This window comes from Chiloscyllium plagiosum, unplaced genomic scaffold (assembly GCF_037043375.1).
Source record: "Chiloscyllium plagiosum isolate Xiang-an unplaced genomic scaffold, Cpla_swu_hap1 HiC_scaffold_23, whole genome shotgun sequence".
Classification (NCBI taxonomy): domain Eukaryota; kingdom Metazoa; phylum Chordata; class Chondrichthyes; order Orectolobiformes; family Hemiscylliidae; genus Chiloscyllium; species Chiloscyllium plagiosum.
Genome location: NW_028270161.1, coordinates 23,188,031 through 23,202,170, shown reverse-complemented (window position 1 = coordinate 23,202,170; position 14,140 = coordinate 23,188,031). Strand labels below are relative to the sequence as shown.

Below are 14,140 nucleotides of genomic sequence, written 5' to 3'. Positions count from 1 at the left end.
AACAATGTCACTGAGCAGGTTCATTAGAAAATAGACCAAAAATCAGTAAAGCCATAAAGCCACTACTTTACTGCAGTATTTCCCTCCCACCCTCCTTTTCAAACCAAAAAGAGGGGGGGTGGAATCTGCTTCAAACATTTGTTTGTGTGTTAGAAACAGTAGAGTCTCAGAAGAACGCATCGTCTTGATGGCAGGGTCTCTGGGCAAGCTTGTGATGTATGTGGCATGAATGATGGGAGGTTTTGGATCCACAGGCATCCAGGTCATCTGCCTGAAGTGCCAGAGGGTAATAGTCCTTGAACAGCATGTGGCTGATTTAGAGCAGCGACTCCTTCCATTGTGGAACATACAGGAAGGGGAGAGGTTTCTGAAACAACCAGAAGGTGGTCACTCCACATTGATGGGCAGGCAAGGTGTGTAGAGATGGCAGGAAAGTGGGTGACCATTCACCAGAAGTCCAGGAAACTCCGGGCTCCTTGGAGCTGACTAACAGATCTGAAATTTTCGATTCCTATTTAGTGAGCAACACAACTGATTGGAGGTGGGTGAGTAGAGGGAAAACCACAGTGCCATAGTACCCAAGGCTACTCTGGGAAAAGAGAGAGAGAGGCTGATAAGCAGCTTAAAAAAGTGGCTGTAGTGGATTCAATAATTTGAGGGATAGACAGCTGAGTGTGCAGCCAAGATCAGGAGTCCCTTTTGGTCTGTTGCCTCTTCAATGCAAGGATTCAGGACATAATGGTACAGCTGGATAACATTCGGGAAAGGGAGGAAGAACCAACCAGTGCTGGGAACCATGGCATAGGGAGGGATATTTTGGATAATGTGCCAAGATCAGTTTTCAGGAGTTAGGGAGTAGGGTGAAATGCAGGATCTCCAGGGCAGTAATCTTAGAAATATTACCTTTGTCATTTACCACTTAGACACAGGCAGATCAAGGAATGAAGTGCATGGTGTAGAAGGTTGGTGTAGAAGGGAAGGGCTTAGATTTTTGGGATCACTTTTGGGACAGAAGAAAGATGTTCAGAAGAGATAGTATTCACCTGAGCAGAGAGGAACTAATCTCCTGGCTGAGAGAGTAAATCGTGCAGTAAGGTGGATTTAAACTTGGAAGGCAAGGGAATGAGATGACTTATGAGTCTAATTTTAGAAGTCCTGCTGAGGGAAAACGAGAGAAAATGAGGAACAGGGAGAAGGAAATGAGGGAAGGGTTGAGTGTTAACAGTGAAGAAGGAAATGATCTCCTTCCAATGGGCAAAAAGGAGACAAGGACAGGATTAAATTGTTGATAAGTAAATGATGTAGTAGCATTGACAGAAACGTGGCTCCAACCAGAACAGAATGGATTTTTAACATTGTAGGTTCTATCAAACGTTTAGTAAAAACAGGGTGGGTAAAAAGAAAGCAAGTGCAGCAATCTTGGTCAAAAATACTATCATTTCCCTTAAACTAGGTGTAGTTGCTGAATTAGAATTTATACAGATGGAGGCGAGAAACAGGAAGGGTGTGGTGACCTCGTTAGGTATTCATTATAGATCTCCAAATAATGGAGAGAAACTAGAAGAGAGCATTTGTAGGCAAATTATGGAAACCTTCAGGAGAAGTGGTATTTATTGTGGATGAAGAAATGGAGGGTAGAGAATGCAGGGAAATATCCAGTGAAGTTTTAAAAACCCTTCACATTACAGAAGAGGATGTTCTGGACGTATTGGAGAATATAAAGATGGATAGATCCCTGGGACCTAATCAAATGTATTCTAAAACATTGTGGGTAGTAAGGGAGAAAATTGTGAGGCCCCTTGTAGAAATATTTGCATCATCTATAACTATGGGTGAGGGGCCTGATAACTGGACAGTTGGTAATGTTCCTCCATTATTTAAGAAAGTTTGTAAGGAGAAACCAGGGAACTATACACCTGTGAGTCTGACTACAGTTGTGGATAAAATGTTGGAGGTAATTTTAAAAGATAGGATTTATGGACATTTAGAGAGAGGCAAAAATTAATTAGGAAGAGTCAGCATGGTTTTGTGCGAGGGAAAATGTGTCTCTCAAACTTGATTGAGATTTTTGATGAAGTTACCGAAAAGATTGATGAGGGCAGAGCTGTAGATGTTGTTTAATTGGACTTTAGTAAAGCCTTTGACAAGGTAGATTAATGAATAAAGTTAGGTCAGGTAGGATTCATGGTGAGCTTGGCAATTGGATACATAATTAGCTTATCAGCAAGACAGAGATTGATGGTGGAGGGTGGCTTTTTAGACTGGAGACCTGTCACCAGCCGTGTTCCACAGGGATCAGTTTTGGGTCCTCTTTTGTTTGTCATTTGGATGAGAATGATTTGGATGAGAACTTAGAAGGCACGGTGAGTAAGTTTGTGGATGAGACCAAAACTGGTGGCATAGTAGACAGTGAAGAAGGCTTTCTAAGATTGCAAAGAGATCTTATCAAATGGCCATTGGGCTAAAAATGGCATATGGAGTCAGTTCGCAAATTAGAAATGTTTAGGATTGATGAATCCTTGGCAACAGGAATTAGAAGACAGGAAATGGACGGTTGGTATTGATGGGAATTCCTCAGTTTGGAAATGAGTTAAAAGAGATGTTCCCCAGGGATTGGTTTTAGGGCCCTTGCTTTTCTGATTTATATAAACAATTTGGGAATGGGTGTTGAGGACAAAATCTCTAAATTTACACATGATACTGAGCTAGGGAAAACAGTGAATTGTGAGGATGATGCCAAGTGACTTCAGAATCATCTGCCACCACAGGAATTGCAAAACTTGCGCCCACACCTCCTCCCTCACCTCCATCCAAGGCCCCAAAGGAGCCTTCCACATCCACCAAAGTTTCACCTGCACATCCACCAATGTCATTTACTGTATCCGTTGCTCCTGATGCAGTCTCCTCTACAGTGGGGAGACCGGACTCCTTCTTGCAGAGCACTTCAGAGAACATCTCTGGGACACCCGCACAAATCAACCCCACTGTCCCGTGGTCGAACATTTCAACTCCCCCTCCCACTCTGCTAAGGACATGCAGGTCCTGGGCCTCCTCCATCACCACTCCCTCACCACCCGACACATGGAGGAAGAACGCCTCATCTTCAACCCCAGGGCATCAATGTCGACTCCACGAGCTTCCTCATTTTCCTTCCCCCCACCTTAGCCCAGTTTCAAACTTCCAGCTCAGCACTGTCCTCATGACCTGTCCTACCTGCCAATCTTCTTCTCACCTATCGCTCTACCCTCCTCTCCGACCTATCACCTTTACCCCCACTTCCATCCACCTATTGCACTCTCAGCTCCTTCCCCCAGCCCTACCCCCCCTTTATCTCTCCACCCCGAGGCTCCCAGCTTCATTCCCGATGAAGGGCTTTTGCCCGAAACATCGATTTTCCTGGTCCTCGGATGCTGCCTGACCTGCTGTCTTTTCCAGACCACTCTAAGCTTGACTCTAATCTCCAGCATCTGCAGTACCCACTTTCGCCTCCAGAGGGGCATTGACAAGTTGGCCAAATAGGCAGACACCTGCATTTCAATGCAGAGAAATGTGAGGTAATGCAGTTTGTTAGGAGAAACATGGCATGACAATACAGGCTCAGTGGCACAACTTGAAGGGAACACAGGAGCAGAGGGAGCTCAGGGCTCAAATGCATGATTTCTGAAGGCCAGGCATGTTGAAACATTTGTTTAAAAAGTTTTATAGGATCCTTAGGTTTATAAATAGAGACATAGAGTATAAAAACAAGAAAGTGATGCTACACCTCTATAAATCATTTTAGACCATAATTGAAGTACTGTGTTCGGATACTAAAACCCTGGAGCGGAGATTTACTGGAATAATACCAGAAATGAGGGATTTTAGATACAAGGAGAGATGAGAGAAATAGGACTTATTCTCCTTGGACAAAAGAAGAGGATACCTCACTGAGGTGTTCAAAATTCTGAACAATTTTAACAGGGTAAGGAAGGATATTCGGTTTTCGCTAGTTAGTACTTCAGGAACAAGTGGTCACAATTTCAAAGTTAAAAATCACACAGCACCAGGTTATAGTCCAACAGGTTTAATTGGAAGCACTAGCTTTCAGAGTGCTGCTCCTTCATCAGGTGGTTGTGGAGTATAAGATTGTAAGACACAGAATTTATAGCAAAAGGTTTACAGCGTAATGCAACAATTTCAAGATGTCAGCAACACAGCCAGGAATGAGATGAGGAGAAACTTCTTTACTCAGAAAGTTGCTAGGGTTTGGCGTGTGCAGCTGGGGGAGAGTGATGGGAGGCAGATTCTATTGGAGGTTTCAAAAGAGGGACTAGCTGGGTAACTGTTTTGGGACCCAGAACAGACAGGATGGCTGAATGTCCTCTTTCGGCTGTGTACAGTTCCATGATTTTGTGATTCTAAATTAGAGAGATATATCTAAAGAATGAATCTCAAGGTAGTTGGAGGAGAAATTGAAATATTGAGTGGTAATCAAATAAGTGAACAGAAAATGGAGATGAAATAATTGATCAGAAAAGTAAAAATCACAAATGCTGAGTCATGTTCTAGCCAGTAATAAGTTTGCTTCCATTCAAAGTCCTGGGGACAGTGCAAAAGTCAGATTGCTAATTGCTAGCCTGTGTAATTATAAAATTGAAAATGTCTGTTTAATGACATGATCATATATAAGGTAATATAGCACTGATATCAGCAGTCATACACTATCAAGACTATGAGGAGAGAGGATGGAATTATTTGCAGTATGAAATAAATCAGTATTATGTACGATAGTATAACAATAAAAGTTTGTTGGAACATCCAAGAGTCAGACAATAGAGATAAGACTAGACACAGTACAAACTAAGGGAGCAGTCTTTTACAAGCGCCAGACTGGACCCAGAGTCCCAAAGCCTAAGGCAGCCTAACTCATAAAAAGTCGTCATCTCAGGGTTGTATTGGTTGAAACAGATTAAATCAGAAACAAAGTAATGCTTTTCAGCTTTGGAAGAAGGGAATTAGATTAAATTCCCTACAGTGTGTGGAAACAAGCCCTTTAGCCCAACCAGTCCATACCAACCCTCCGAAGAGTAACCCACCCAGACCCATTTCCCCCTAACTAATGCACCTAGCACTATGGGCAGTTTCGCATGGCCAATTCACCTGACACATCTTTGGACTGTGGGACGAAACCAGGGCACCCAGAGGAAACCCATGCAGACATGGGGAGAATGTGCAAACTCCAAACAGTCACCCGAGGCTGGAATCAAACCTGGGGCTCTGGTGCTATGAGGCAGCAATGCTAACCACTGAGCCACTCTGCCAAGCAACTAAGGAAGAATCTTGCAAGGTGCGAAGCAAAATCGAATGCTGAACACTGTTATAAGTTACCCATGATCTTATACTGTTCTAGATACAAATCAAATACAGTAACAAAATGAAAAAGACACGTTGAGCAGGAGAGAACCTACCTGTGTCTGTCCAAGAGCAGATTTGAATAATCTGTATTTCACTGTATATTATTCCAAGGCTGTGAGAGTAACAAAAGATAAAAAACAATTTTGAGAAATTTAGATCAGTGTTTTTCAAATTCTGATCTTGTTTCAGAGAGTAGAATGTTGCTCCCTAAAAATAGTCTTCTTGATTCTGATCTGACGCAGTTCCTTTCCACTCCGAGACAGAGAAAACAGACAGTTTGACATCTCGGAAGATTTACAGATACAATTGTAATGGAATTATCTCAAAGGTGAATTTTAGGTGGCTTGCAGCCAGACATATTGTCCAATCAGCTGCTAGGTGCCAGGGAGGTGGGAATGAGCTAGCAGGAGGATAAAGTTCAAAATTACTTCAAAATAAATCATCCTGTAAAATTATCAAAAGTTGATGGCCACTGAGCATTCAGAAACAATCAAAGTACGGATGTTTTTGCTCTCCCTGCAAACACTGCATGAAGAACATGATTGGAGTGTTTCATTTCGATGATGGAGTACATTCTACTTTCCTTAACTCCGGGATTATAAATTCCAATCAGCTGTACAAGGGCTTCTTCAGAACAGGGGAAGATAAATCTCCCCTCTGAAGTTGTTCATTTTTCCACAACCAGAGATCGCGGCAACAAAAGAAATTATGGTCAATGGGTCGTGGGTGTCAGCAAACACTGTCTTAATAATTCTGGAATTAGGGGTCTAGTGATTACCATGGAACCATTGTCATCTGGTTCACTAATGTCCTTTAGGGAAGGAAACTGCCATCCTTACTTGGTGTAAAACCTGTGCCAACACCTCCCTTCTCCCTTCCGTCCAAGGCCCCAGTGGATCCTTCCACATCCAACAGGATTTTCCTGCACATCCAAAAACTTCATCTACTGTGTCTGTTGCTCTTGATGTTGTCTCCCCTCCATTGGGGAGACAGGACGCCAACTTGCGGAACATTTCAGAGAATATCTCTGGCACTAAACAACCCCACCTCCCTGCGGCCGAATAGGTTCAATGTCAATTTCACCAGTTTCTTCATCTCCCCTCCCTCAATCTTATACCAGATCCAACCGTCCAACTCGGCACCACCCTCTTGAACTGTCCTATCTGTCAATCTTCCTTCCCACCTGTCCACCTCACCCTCCACTCCGACTTATCACCATCACCCCCCACTTTCATCTACCTATTGCATTCTCAGTTACCTTCCCCTCAGCCCACCCCACTCCCATTTATCTCTCAGCCCCCTTGGGCACTCCCACATTCATGATGAAGGGCTTATGCTTGTAACCTTCTAGGAGAAAGTGAGGAATGCAGATACTGGACTCCCCAGCTACGTTTGGGACACCACCCACGCCCTCCACCTCCTCCATGATTTTCGCTTCCCCAGCCCCCAACGCCTTATTTTCACCATGGACATCCAGTCCCTGTACACCTCCATCCCCCATCATGAAGGACTCAAAGCCCTCCGCTTCTTCCTCTCCTGCCGTACCAACCAGTACCCTTCCACTGATACCCTCCTTCGACTGATTGAACTGGTCCTCACCCTGAACAACTTCTCTTTCCAATCCTCCCACTTCCTCCAAACCAAAGGAGTAGCCATGGGCACCCGCATGGGCCCCAGCTATGCCTGCCTCTTCGTAGGATATGTGGAACAGTCCATCTTCCGCAGCTACACTGGCACCATCCCCCATCTTTTCCTCCGCTACATCGATGACTGTATCGGCGCTGCCTCATGCTCCCACGAGGAGGTTGAACAGTTCATCCACTTTACCAACACCTTCCACCCCGACCTCAAATTTACCTGGACCGTCTCAGACTCCTCCCTCCCCTTCCTAGACCTCTCCATTTCTATCTCGGGTGACCGAATCAACACGGACATTTACTATAAACCGACCGACTCCCTCAGCTACCTAGACTACACCTCCTCCCACCCTGCCCACTGTAAAAACACCACTCCATATTCCCAATTCCTTCGTCTCCGCTGCATCTGCTCCCAGGAGGACCAGTTCCAATACCGAACAACCCAGATGGCCTCCTTCTTCAAAGACCGCAATTTCCCCCCAGACATGGTTGACAATGCTCTCCACCTCATCTCCTCCACTTCCCGCTCCTCCGCCCTTGAGCCCCGCCCCTCAAATCGCCACCAGGACAGAACCCCACTGGTCCTCACCTACCACCCCACCAACCTCCATGTACAGCGGATCATCCGTCATCATTTCCGCTACCTCCAAACGGACCCCACCACCAGGGATATATTTCCCTCCCCTCCCCTATCAGCATTCCGAAAAGACCACTCCCTCCGTGACTCCCTTGTCAGGTCAACACCCCCCCACCAACCCAACCTCCACTCCCGGCACCCTCCCCTGCAACCTCAAGAAATGCAAAACTTGCGCCCACACCTCCCCCCTTACTTCCCTTCAAGGCTCCAAGGGATCTTTCCATATCCGCCACAAATTCACCTGCACCTCCACACACATCATTTACTGCATCCCCTGCACCCGATGTGGCCTCCTCTATATTGGGGAGACAGGCCACCTACTTGCGGAACGTTTCAGAGAACACCTCTGGGACACCCGGACCAACCAACCCAACCACCCCGTGGCTCAACACTTCAACTCCCCCTCCCACTCCACCAAGGACATGCAGGTCCTTGGACTCCTCCATCGCCAGACCATAGCAACACGATGGTAGGAGGAAGAGCACCTCATCTTCCGCCTAGGAACCCTCCAACCACAAGGGATGAACTCAGATTTCTCCAGTTTCCTCATTTCCCCTCCCCCCACCTTGTCTCAGTTCCAACTCTCGAACTCAGCACCACCTTCCTAACCTGCAATCTTCTTCCTGACCTCTCCGCCCCTACCCCCACTCCGGCCTATCACCCTCACCTTATCACCCTCACCTTTACCTCCTTCCACCTATCGCATTTCCAACGACCCTCCCCCAAGTCCCTCCTCCCTACCTTTTATCTTAGCCTGCTGGACACACTTTCCTCATTCCTGAAGAAGGCCTCATACCCGAAACATTGATTCTCCTGCTCCTTGGATGTTGCCTGACCTGCTGCGCTTTTCCAGCAACACATTTTCAGCTTATGCTTGAAACATCAACTCTCCTGCTCCTCAGATGCTGCCTGACTGACTGTGCTTTTCCAGCACCGCACATTTTGACCCTTAACTTGTCTGTCTTACCTATAATACTCCTAGCATTAAAGTAGAGGTCATCCTACCACAACTTACTCCCTTGAAACTCAACATGACTGAACTCCCTCTGCCTTGGCTCCTGTACTATATTATGCAGGGTGCCTGTTGCACTAACGCTCTGTGACCTTCCCTGAGCCGAAGTGGTTTGAACTGCACTCAAATGCATTAGCAGACCCACCCGCAAGGTTTTAAGTCAAGTTTTGGTTTCGTTGCAGACCGTCCGACTTGTGCCTCTCACTCGGTGGGATCATGGCCGATCAATCCCTTAGCTTCACATTTGTGCTTCTTACCAAAGTGCACAAATCTCAATTTAAAATATTTCAATTGTCTCCCAATATCTACAGGCCTTTGAAAGCAGAGTTCTAGATTTCCATAATACTTTAGGTGCAGATATTTCCTGATTTCGCTTGAACATGGCTATTAATTTTAAGTTTCACCCCTTTGCTCTGGATTTATCCACCAGAGAAAATCGTTTCACCATATTTAGCCTCATGACTCCATTTACTATTTTAAACTAAAAGTCAGCTAAAGCCTCCTATTAATCGTCAAAATAAGAGATCAGAGACATTTCTTGGTCTCTGTCTACTCTAATACTAACTGACAGAGCCCCTAGAGGTGACATCACAGTGGTATGGAGTGGAGACACAACGACATTGGACTCCTCAGTGATGACTCAAGCCCCATGCAGTGTCAAGGCATCAGGTCAAATATGAACACGCAAACCTCTTGCTCATTACTACCTACATCCTCTCGCAACTGATGAATCAGTATTCCATGTTAAACACTACTTGGAAGAAGGACTGAGGTTGGAAAGAGCACAGATGTATTCTGGGTACGGAACTTAAAGTCTCATCACTGCGAGTAGCTCAGTAGCACCGCTACTGAATAAACTGCCTGAGTCCTGAAGAACATACCACACAGAGTTAAAAATCACACAACACCAGGTTATAGTCCAACAGGTTTAATTGGAAGCACACTAGCTTTCGGAGCGATGCTCCTTCAGCGTCACTCCGAAAGCTAGTGTGCTTCCAATTAAACCTGTTGGACTATAGCCTGGTGTTGTGTGATTTTTAACTTTGTACACCCCAGTCCAACACCGGCATCTCCAAATCATGAATACTACACAGACACAGCCTACAGTAGCGGGTAAAAGAATTAACACAAGGGAAAAATCTAATTATCCTTCATCCTACCTACTACAGATACATTTGCCCATGACAGTATTTCTAGACTATTGCATAATCCTGTTGAAGCAACAATCTATTGTAACACTAAGGACTGCCTTCTCATGGATTGTGAGCCATGACCACCACGCTAAATGGGATAGATTCAGAACAGATGCAGCATCTCAAAACGGGCTATCCATGAGAAATTATTAGCACACATGCTAACAGAATGAAAGATTGCCGCACGCTGTGTGATGGATTAATGCAAATTAGAGCTGGTGGGTGTTGGAGTCGGGTGCTAACGGAGATGTAAGAGAGAGTGATTTGGGGGAAAGGCAGTGACTCTGGTTTGGAATGATATCTCAAGGGGCAGTCTGAGACATGGTGTGATGGATCAAAAGGTTTGTGGGCACATCCTAAGAGGGTGCTGAAATCAATACCCATTCAGCGTCTGCAGCTTCCTTTTTGCATCCAGACTGTTTTAAAGTCTAGTCAAGCCAACCCTCCATGTGTATGGAAAAAAGGACAAAAAAATCAGCAGAAATAAATATGGGCCCAGTACAAGCAGAGACAGAAGAAGCTAAAAATGGAATTAAAAAATGTCAGAGAAACTTATCTGTATCTTACTTTTTTGGCTGAGTATTCTAAAGGGTTTCTTGCTGTATGTCCTGGTGAGATTTCTCACTGTAACTTACCATACTTACCATTAACTACTACCCCATCCTTACATCAGTCCTCCCATCTGACCACATGCAGTTCCTGAAATAATGAACTATTCACTGGATATCTGCCCCTTGCTTCTGATCCAGTCTGTGAACTGGGTACCTGTCACACAGTTATACAGCATGGAAACAGATCCTACTGTCCAACTAGTCCACGCCGACCATGTTCCCAAACTAAACTACTCCCACTTGCCTGCATTTGCCCTGTATCCCTCCAAACATTGCTATTTCTGGGAGTGTTGTGACAGCGAATGCTGTGTCCTCTGTTTTATGGAGACATGGCTCACTCCTGCTATACCTTGCAGGCTGAGAAGTTCTCCATAAGTCTCATGGACTGCACAGCAGCCTCAGGTAAGCCAAAAGGCGGGAACATCTGCCTCCTAATCACCACCTTCTGGTGCTCAGACGTGGGTACCCTGTGAGTTAGTGCTCCCCGGACATAGATTATCTCCCAGCGAAATGCCATCCCTACTACCTGCCACACGAGTTCACCTCTGCCATCCTGACAACAGTCGACATACCACCCCCTGTGGAGATGAAGGATGTTCTGGATGAAACTGACCCTGCTACAAATGCTCTGGAGACGAAATTCCCTGAGGCTTTATTTATCATGACTGGTGACTCAAGAGGATGCTACCAAAATACCGCCGACACATCTCCTGCCCCACCAGGGAACCAACCATCCCTGACCACTATTACACAACCATCAAAGATGCATCATACCCCATCCACATTTGGGAAAATCAGATCACAATGCTGTGTTCCTCCTCCCATCTTAGAAGTTGAAACAAGAGGACACAGTAGAGAAAGTAGTTCAATGCTGGTCTATGGCAGTCGAAGAGCTTATTTGGGACTGCTTGGATTTGGTGCACAGCACCATATTCAGCAGCCAACCTAGATAAGTACACCACCATGTCATGGACTTCATCAGCAAATGTGTAAACGAAACCATGCCAAAGAAATCAATCCATGTGTTCCCCTGGATGAACCTTGGATGAACTGAAATTCATTGCCTACTGAAGACCAGGCCTGACACGTTCAGGTTGGATGACCTGGACTTATACAGGAAATCCAGATCCGACCTCTGCAAGCCCATTAGTGATGCCATGAGGCAATACTGGATTAAGTTAGACTAACCACACGGACACCCACCGCCTGTGGCAAAGCCTACACCACATGATGGCTACAAAAGGAAGCCAAACAAATTAGTGGTCAAAAATAAACCTCTCCCTGATGTACTCAAGGCATTTTACGCTGGGTTCGAACAGAAGGTCAGTGAAATGGTGTCTCTTGCCCAGTCAGCCCATGATGCACCTGTTCTTTCAGTCCCCACTGCAGATGTCAGATTGGCCTTGACAGTGAACCTGAGGAAAGTGAATGGCCCAGATGGAGTCCCCGGCCGTGCACTCAGATCCTGCGCGGACCAGCTGGCGCTGACATCTTTGACCTGTCCTTGCTAAGACCTGAAGTTCCCACCTACTTTAAGAAGACCACCTTCATCCCAGTACCAAAGAAAACAGATGCAACGTGCCTCAATGACTACCGCCCAGTGGCTGTGACCTTCATAATTATGAAGTGCTTCGAGAGGTTGGTCACAGCTAACTGCAGCCTCCCGGCCTGCCTCAATCCTCTGCAGTTTGCCCACTGGCGTAACAGGTCCACAGTAGATGTCATCACCCTGTCCCTACACTCATCCTTGGAACATTTGGATAACAAGGACACCTATGTCAGGCTCCTAATCATTGACTACAGCTCTGCACTCAACACCATAATCCCTACTAGACTAATCTCTAAACTCTGAAACCTCGGTCTCTGCTCTACCCTCTGCAACTGGATTCTCAGCCTCCAGACCCACAGATTGCAATCAGTGAAAATAGGCAACAGAATCACCTCCACAATAATCCTCAACACTGACAGCCCACAAGGGTGTGTACTCAGCCCCCTACTGTTCTCCATGTACACATGTGATTTTGCAGCCAAATCTCATACAACTGCCATCTGCAAGTTTGTTGACGACACCACTGTTGGAGGCCGGATATCAAACAATGAGGAGTCAGAACACAGGAAGGATATAAAGTGCTTGGTATCATGGGGCAATGATAACAATCTCTCTTTCAATGTTGGCAAAATAAAAGTTCTGATCATTGACTTCTGGAAGCATGTCCCTATCTACATCAACGGAGCTGAGCTGGAGATGGTCGAGAGCATCAAGTTCCTAGGAGCAATGATCATCAACGATCTGGCCTGGACCTCCTATGAGATGCGATGGTCAAGATGGCACAACAATGCCTCAGGCAGCTTAAGAAATTCAGCCTGTCCAGAAGGACCCTCAGCAACTTTTAGAGATGCACTATAGAAAGCATTCTACATGGGTGCATAATGGCCTGGTCCAGCAACTGCTCTGCCCAGGACTGTAAGAAACTGCAGAAAGTTGTGTGTACAGCCTAGGCTAGTACAGAGGGGAACTTCCCATCCATGGACTGCATCCACACTTCAGGGTGTTAGCAGGAAGGCTGCTAACAATGACCCCTCCTGGCCCAGTAATGCTGTCTTCCAATCTCTTCCGTCAACACACACACACACGAACAGTTTCTTCCCTGCTGTTATAAAACTGTGGAACGGACCTCTTTTATTTCAAACCTAATGCTGACCTTGGTTTTATGCATGTCCTTCTGCAACCATAACCTTGTATGCCTTGCTCTAAGTACCTTATGATCTGTATGTCCTTATTTATCATGATCTGCCTGTACCACTCACAAAACATATCTTTTCATTATAGTTAGGTACATGTGACAAAAATAAATAAAAACAAAAATCTTATTCATATTCTTATCCAAATGTCTTTTAAATGCTGTAACACTGCCTGCACTTCCTCTTGAAGCTCATTCTACACACTAACCAATTTCTGTTTAAAATAATTGCCCCTCACGTCCTTTCTAAACTTTCTCCTCTCATCTTAAAGATATGCCCCCTAGTTTTGAACTCCCCCACTTTATGGAAATGGCCTTTGCTATTCACCTTATCTCTGCACCTCATGATTTTATAAACCTCGATAAGATCTCCCCTCAACCTCCTATGGTCTAGTAAAAATAGTCCCAGCCTATTTTTATAACTCCATCTCTCCATTCCAGGCAACTTCCTGGTAAATCTTCTCTGAACCCTCTCCAATTCAATAATATCCTTCCTGTAGCAGGGCAACCAGAACTGCATACAATACTCCAGAAAAAGGCCTCACCAAAATCCTGTACATCCTTAACACAATGTCCCAACTCCTGTACTGAAAAGTCTGAGCAAGGAAGGCAAGCATGCTAAATGCCTTTTTAACCACCCTGACTATACATGAAACAAATTTCAAAGAATTATGTACCTGAACCCCTAGGTCTCTCTGATCTACAACGCACCCAGAGACCTACCAGTAGTTGTATATGTCCTGCTCTTGTTTGTTTTACCAAAATGCGATACCTTACATTCATCCAAATTAAAATCAATTTGCCACTCCTCAGCCCATTGACCCAATTAATCATGTGATCTCTTTGTAATATTATGCCACCCATTCTGATGTAACCCACAAACTTGCTAACCGTTTGTCCCATATTCTCATCCAA

General features: G+C 45.3%; 1 protein-coding gene across 6 annotated transcripts in view; it reads right to left on the bottom strand.

The window, feature by feature from the left end:
• Positions 1-14,140, bottom strand: part of tymp (thymidine phosphorylase) — an 86,031-nt gene that overhangs the window by 48,493 nt on the left and 23,398 nt on the right. For 2 of the 6 annotated variants that reach the window (XM_087999461.1, XM_087999459.1), the window contains exon 3: positions 5,448-5,506. The gene's annotated coding sequence lies outside the window, so the exon portion shown is untranslated. Of the gene's footprint in view, positions 1-5,447; positions 5,703-14,140 lie in introns of those variants that run through there. The other 4 variants (XM_087999460.1, XM_087999462.1, XM_043713916.2 and 1 more) reach the window with 2 other exon arrangements.